This window comes from Electrona antarctica, assembly GCF_951216825.1.
Source record: "Electrona antarctica genome assembly, chromosome: 23".
NCBI classification, from domain to species: domain Eukaryota; kingdom Metazoa; phylum Chordata; class Actinopteri; order Myctophiformes; family Myctophidae; genus Electrona; species Electrona antarctica.
Genome location: NC_136804.1, coordinates 28,929,166 through 28,936,601, shown reverse-complemented (window position 1 = coordinate 28,936,601; position 7,436 = coordinate 28,929,166). Strand labels below are relative to the sequence as shown.

The following is a 7,436-nucleotide window of genomic DNA, read 5'->3' as shown; positions in this document are numbered from 1 at the left end:
TGCTTTATGGTGTCGTCCACAGTTTAGTATTGAGTTGTGCTTGAAATGTACTGTAATTCTCCAATCTGTTAATAAACACTTCAATCAATCAAAAAAAATAGTAGCCCCAAAAAACCATTAATGCAAATATAGGCCTATGCAAATGATTTCGATGTGTTTTATTCTCAAATGCTCTAAACAGAAACTGAATTTATCTTGACTTAATTTAGGCACAGCTAAATTGCAAATGCATGTTCTCTGCTGATCTCGCACTGAACTGCCATATCCTCTCCAGTCTCCAGTCAGTTCAATCCCCCTCCCCCTCCCTTTGCTCTTCAGAGTAGTTAGTTGTTGGCTGCATTCACAAGTTCACAACTAAACTTAGCATTATAGTTAGTAGAAGGAAGGTACTGGGGCAGACTCGGACAGTTAAAGCCTTTATTTAGCAGGGTGCAAATAAAAAATCACACCCGTGTGAACTGAGTGGTGCAACTCCCCTCTCCCCTCTGCCCCTGCCTCTCTCTCTCTCTCCCTGTGCAACACTATCTCTCTCTCTCTCTGTTTCTGGCACAACAGCGCCACTTTTGCCCCTACTGGTACTCTAAACATAGTCACATAGGTTAGGACATTGCTGTTCCTTGGAGTGGTTGCACCACTCAAAAATCACACCCGTGTGAAGTGAGGGGCGCTAATATATTAAAGTCTTACTCATGTTCATTAGGTAAAAAAAACGGTGCAAACACAAACATTAAACGCCATTAACAATAATGAGACAATATGACGTAAATAACACATCGTGACGTAAATGTCCCCTTCATTGTCAATGGCGTTTACAAAACAAACATTGTACTAAAGACAAACATTAAATCTGTGTATAGGAGGGGCTAGCGCCCCTCAAAAAAAAGACACCGTTTCGATGTAACTATAACGTCTTCGTCAGGTCGACATGATGAATGACGAAGATGTTAGTCGTGCTCCTGAGATGCACCGCCCGGACCAGCCTAAAATAGGCTTGAAGCGTGGTGGAACCTCCTTTTTATTACCGATTATTTTGCTTATGCATTCTCTCTAGGTCGTCCTCAGGCGAGCCCTCCATATAATGCTTAAGCATTAGGTCTATAATAACTGCATAATAAGCATTGTGAAGAAACAATGGCATAGCTTGCTTTGTCCATGTACAGTATACTATAGGCTACTGGACACTAGTGCACTGTCTCTGGCTCTGCACGGGCTGGGAAATGATGGAGACTGCTGTAACCATGTCAACGATAAACAGGACAGGATTAGGGAAATAAATAGTTAAGGGCCAATTCGTCAAAAGCCTACATTAGCACATCATCGTGTTTAAATTGAGATGTTGCATTCTGATGTGGGATAATAATGAGACACATAAGACCACATGTGCCCCCACGACGATTATAAGAACATTTCGTCCCTGTCACGACTCTATTGCACCTTTTATGTGCCAAAAGTAACCCAGATGGAGGTGACACATTTACAAGTGCATGGCTGTATAAAAGCCACAGGTGTCTGCTGAGGGCTGCCTGGCCGGCAGCACAGAGCAACAGTGGGATTAGAGTGTAGAATAAATGGCAGTAGCCTATACCAGCTTTCGTTGATTATAGGTGAAAACCATGCCAGTTGAATGCATAGAAACGGTCATCTATAAGGACAGGGGTTCCCAAACGTTTTCATGTCAAGGACCCCCAAATTGACACTATCCTGCGGACCCCCATTTGAGAAGATAGGCCAGGGACCCCCATAAGAGAAGATTTTTACGGCTCCAGCAGTGATTCTCAACCCGTTTAATTTCAAGGACCCCCAGTTTGATATGCATTAGTCTATGGACCCCCATTTAATGGAATTTCTATCTCTGAGACCCCCAAGTTATATTGTAAAATCAATGTTAATTGAACTCTGAGAGTGTACAAATGGAACCAAATTTGGTTCCATTTGTACACTCTCAGAGTTACAGACCCAAAAGGGTCCATTTGGTTCCAAACTATCATTTAGATGGGGACCCCCTGGAACTACCTCAAGGACCCCTGGGGGTCCCCGGACTAGGATAATCAGTAAACCAAGAACCAACAGTAGAATATCCAAAGAAAATCAATAATTTGTAGCCTACATTGAAACTATACGCGCTATAAGATGCCCTGTCATCAATGACCTGGCATCTGTCTACATAACTATCGAAATTACATTTTTAGCAGCATTGACAGACAGGGGTGTCCCAAGGGTCTGTACTTGGTCCCTTCCTTTTTACCCTCCACGGCCCCACCAAAATGTCTTTGCCGAAAATATGAGCAGTCTAAGCAAGCTCAAACAATGTGTTGTGCTTGTAGATCTGCGTGTTCGTCTTCATGACATGCAGAGAATAGTGTAAGGCAGTGGTTCCCAAAGTGGGGTCCCTGGCTGAGGGAGTTCCAGGGGGTCCTTACATGAAAAAGTTTGGGAACCAGTGGACTAGCAATAGCATGACCATAGACAGAGCGCACCACTCTAACACAACTGCAATGTGGCGCCCCCTGTTGGAATGCTATATCTTTGAGATTTTCTTTTCCTTTTCATTTTTCAGTTCAATATTTGTGAGGTTTTGTGTTTTAAATATCAGCAAAATAGTTGTCTTGACTTTAAACATTTAAAATAATCCAAGCATCCATCCATTTTCAGCCGTGTATTTTTAATTATTATAGGTAAATTGATTAATTTGCAACTATTATTAAGAGAATAATGTGAAAAGTAAATGTTGAAATAAAATCCACCATTAGTTCATGTTGCATTGTAACTGAAATATTGATGGTCAATTATGAGCTAAATTTGCTACGGCTAAATGCTCAAAAACCAAAAATTGGATGCACTCCAGTTGATGATTCACTATAGTATACACTCCTATAGCTAGTATAGTGTAGGAACTGTAGGAATCTGATGCAAAAAATGTTATGTAGTCCCACACACAAAGGGCCATGTTTTATTTAATTCAATTTCTAATGTTTACTCCAAGCTAATATTGCAAAAGCCACCAAATTGGCTCATGGCAAAGCAATCATGGCCCAGTCAGTGGAAGAAACCATGTTTACCTCATCATCTGTGTGTCTGTTTGGTCAACGTCAGCTGCCTGGCACCTTGGTGATATTCTTAAAGGCAGCAAGGCGTCAGTGTGTCATAGTGAGAGGTGTAATAAGTCAGGGACGTCAAAGACTCGCCTGTGTGTGTGTGTGTGTGTGTGTTGTGTGTGTGTGTGTGTGTGTGTGTGTGTGAGTGATGCTATGGGGATTGGGGAACTAGCCATTGCTTATTATTCTTGTAGTGGCGTGCCCCTGCAGTCAATCAGTCACAGTGGATTGGCGGGGAGTCTATTGTCCCATATGTCGAGTGGAGGGAGAACTCAAACAATCCTCTCGACATGTGTGTGTGTGCGTGTGTGTGAGAACACAAGACCACCTTGTTATGGGCAAGTTGTGACTTGCGCTTATGCTCAGCTGTCTGTTTGCTATAAAGGTTGACAAGGACTCAGCTGTGTTGACAGTTTGTTCTTAACTTAAACAGCTGATGTGATTCCTCTCTTTACCATTTCTGTGTGTGTGTGTAGTTATAGCCTATTGCTTACATGTTATTCATCTGGCGTGTGGTGCCATAAATTCTGTCGGACAGATTAAAAACTGCTGTCGTGCAGTGGATGATGTTTACAATGTAAATGTTTAATCAATACAGCTGGACAAATTTGATTGTAATTGCTTCGCCGCAATTTCATATTCTTTCTGGGCATCGCAAAATAAATCGGGTTCCCTTTTACTTATGTTAATACATCGGATCATTCAGTACACTGGCCTAGGTGTGGAAATAAGATACATTTTTTGTGTGTATGGTTGTAAATGGAAATGGTATTTGTAAAAGTGACTGCACTATATTTGCTAAACTGTGGGATGGGATGAACTTTCATGATCTCCAAATGGGAAAATGGTGCGAGTAATGCACTCTTAAACAATATAGCGGGGCAGATAGCGGAAATAATCGTTCACTTGCGGATACAAGCACCAAAATTGGTACACATACTCCTTAGGGATTTTGATAAAACCATTGTGCCAAATCAAATTTCAATATGGCGGCCATTTTTCAAGATGGCCGCCATTGAAAATACAGTAATATTGCATTTCGCAATAAAATCCCATAGACTTGTGCTATTTGAATGGTCTTGGTGTCAAATCATACATTGTTCACTATGTAGAATCCAAATTTGGACCCATGGACTTACTCACTGGCTTCCTTGTACAATATATCAGTCCCGGAATCCTAATATTCTGCTAAATTAGAGGTTTGTGTTATGTATGACTCAGGTAAAATGGATGGTAGTGTATAACTTAATATTGTTGGAGGTTTAGTGTGTGGGTGTGTATGTGTGTGTGTGTGTGGGGGGGGGGGGGGGGGGGGGGGTGTCAACGTACAGCCAGGGCACACTGGTGGCACCGCTCCTGTGAAACTCAGCATGGGGTTCAGTATCAGCTGAGTAATTTGTTGGGTGTAGCTAAATAATTACTTCAGTGTCCCAAATGTTGTCTAATAAGGCCTGCATCTTTTAGCTAGATTACATGTAGTGTACCATGTATGATGTTCAGTTAGACAACCGTGCCTGAATTGACAGGGTACCAGCACGGGAGAGCCGAGCCAATGGTAAGGGGGCTATACATGACTTATTCATGGTCTTACCAACATGGTGTACAGATCGCACGGGACTTAAATTATACTGGATGGGCTAGGTGTAGATTTTATTGTCGAACCTAGTCGTATCCCATACCTTATTGTGCATGATGGCGGTAAAAGGATAATCCCTCTTCACTGAATACAGATAATGATCATACTGTGATACCTTGATTACCATTCACCAAGATGTCTAATATGGACCCAGGACCGCCTAAATTCAAGACTGACTGGAGCAAGTGTTGTCTTTGCAAAGAGAAGAATAGTATGAGCTCTCATCACCACATGCAAGACAATCACAACAACAACTAATTCCCCTGGTGGTGACATTGAATAAACTCTGAGGAGGAACAAGGCGCAATATCACGAAGGTTGTCGCATTATGTTCAACAACACGAAACTGGAGAGAGTGAGAACCACAAAACGAAAAGCAGAGAGTGATCACCCAGTGGAATGCCAGACCAAGTGGAGTAGAACCAGCATTAAAAGCCAAAGATGTTTCAGATGTGACGCATACGGTGAGGGTCCTTCAGTCCTCCGACTTGCAGACATATAGTTCACCTGTACGCCCATTGCCTGGAACAGCTGGGTGTTGATGCATTTTATGTTTTATGTCAATTTAATGGACAATAAAGTTTTCTTTATCTTTATCTTTGTTGGAAAAGAGACTGGCAGAGATAAGTCTCATTCATTGTTTTAGGTAATTGAAATATCCATGCTCTCATTGTAGGATGATGAAGTGATGTTGTTGAAACCCTGCTCGTCTTGCTGGGTCGGAAAGACATGCAACGCACGCACGCGCACACGCATGCACACGCGTACACACACACACACACACACACACACACACACACACACACACACACACACACACACACACACACACACAGCAGGTGGGTACACCGATACTGATTTATTTATTTTTATTGGCTTGTACTGCTGCATCGTGACATCCTTGTGCCATCATTATAAGCCACATTGAGTTGTTGGTATACGGAAGAAACGCAAAACTATAATGGAATGTAACAATGGTGGAGGTTTCACAATGGTGAAGTCATGGGAATCTTCACTTGGTGTATTTGTGGTATGAGGAAACATATTTTCAGTCTCTTGCCAGGAAGAATGAATGATGTTCGAGGAAGCATCAAAGTTAATTAAAGTGTATGTGTTTGTGTGGCTTAGGACGGAAAGTGGTTCTCAATGTGTCTGGGGCCGTAATTGGCAACACACTAAGATTTTTATGATAATATATATATAAACAATGTTTTTAATACCATTAACCTCTTGAACCCTATAGCATCCCTATTCTGGGGGAGAACATTCGCCAAAGATATAGCCAATCTACAAGCTCTCAACGCTTCGCGCTGCGACATGTTGTGAGCATGTTGCCTATTTTCGGCAAAGAGGTTTGGTGTCAAGGTGTCAAGGGAAAAAAAGAGAAGACCCAAGACTACAGAGCTGAATGTCACGTTTTGAGGGTTTAAATGGTTAAATGTCTGAAACATTAACATGAATCTAACATATTAACATAAAGGATTGTACCAATACCATGCTGCATGCTTGGCAGACCTGTACAATAGAGAGAGGTCGTACCTCACAACCACAAAGAGACTGGAAGAGGAACATTCAACCGAAGAGGATGCCCAGTTGCCCACCTACAGGAATTCTCAGAGCTAGTCACATATCTAGTGGAGACCATCAGATCTGGTGAGGGTCCTATCAGTCCTCCGACTTGCAGACATAGTTCACCTGTACGCCCAGTGCCTGGAACAGCTGGGTGTTGATGCACCTGCTGTCAACTCCACAAGACTGAATGAAAAACTGCTGTAAGAAATACCTGATTTGGAGGGACTTGTGGTCCAGCATATATGTCTTCACAAGATGTTAGCTGCTTTGCTAAGGACAATAGCTTCACTATAAGAGTCAGAGGCTTCTGACAAGCCAAGGAAAGCCAAAAGAACATCCCTAGGCTTACCTGCTTGTGAGCCTCCAACTCAGGTATTTCTGACAGCAGTTTTTCCTTCAGTCTTGTGGAGTTGACAGCAGATGCATCAACACCCAGCTGCATTCCACTGGCTGAGTGCACTCTGCTTTTAGTTTTGTGATTCTCACTCTCCAGTTTCGTAATGCAACAACTTTTGTGATATTGCGCCTTGTTCCTCCTCAGATTTTCTTCAATGCCACCACATCATCAAGTCTGTCTGGATACATTGTATTCTCATTCATTGTGTGAAAGAGGGGAATATTAGTTGCAATCATAGTGTAGCCATCATGTTGTGATTGTCTTGCATGTGGTGATGAGAGCTCTTTACTATTCTTCTATTTGCAAAGACAACACTTGCTCCAGTCAGTCTTGAATTTAGACGGTCCTGGATCTATATTTGCAATCTTGGTGAATGGTAATCAAGGTATCACAGTATATGACCAATATCTGTATTCAGTGAATCAAGGCAGAGGGATTATCCTTTTACCGCCATCATGCACAATAAGGTATGGGATACGACTAGGTTTGACAATAAAATATCTGATCTACACCTAGCCTGATCGTTCATCCAGTATCATTTAAGTCCTGTGCGATCTGTACACCATGTTGGTAAGACCATGAATAAGTCATGTATATCCCCCTTACCATTGGCTCGGCTCTCCCGTGCTGGTACCCTGTCAATTCAGGCACGGTTGTCTAACTGAACATCATACATGGTACACTACTACACAGCTAAAAGATGCAGGGCTTATTAGACAACATTTGGGACACTTAA

The 7,436-nt window shown here is 42.2% G+C and overlaps 1 protein-coding gene across 1 annotated transcript in view; it reads left to right on the top strand.

Moving 5' to 3' along the window:
- LOC306916743 (uncharacterized protein) overlaps nt 1–7,436 on the top strand; it is a gene marked incomplete at its 3' end in the record, with an annotated part of 106,618 nt that overhangs the window by 39,830 nt on the left and 59,352 nt on the right. The window lies entirely within an intron of this gene.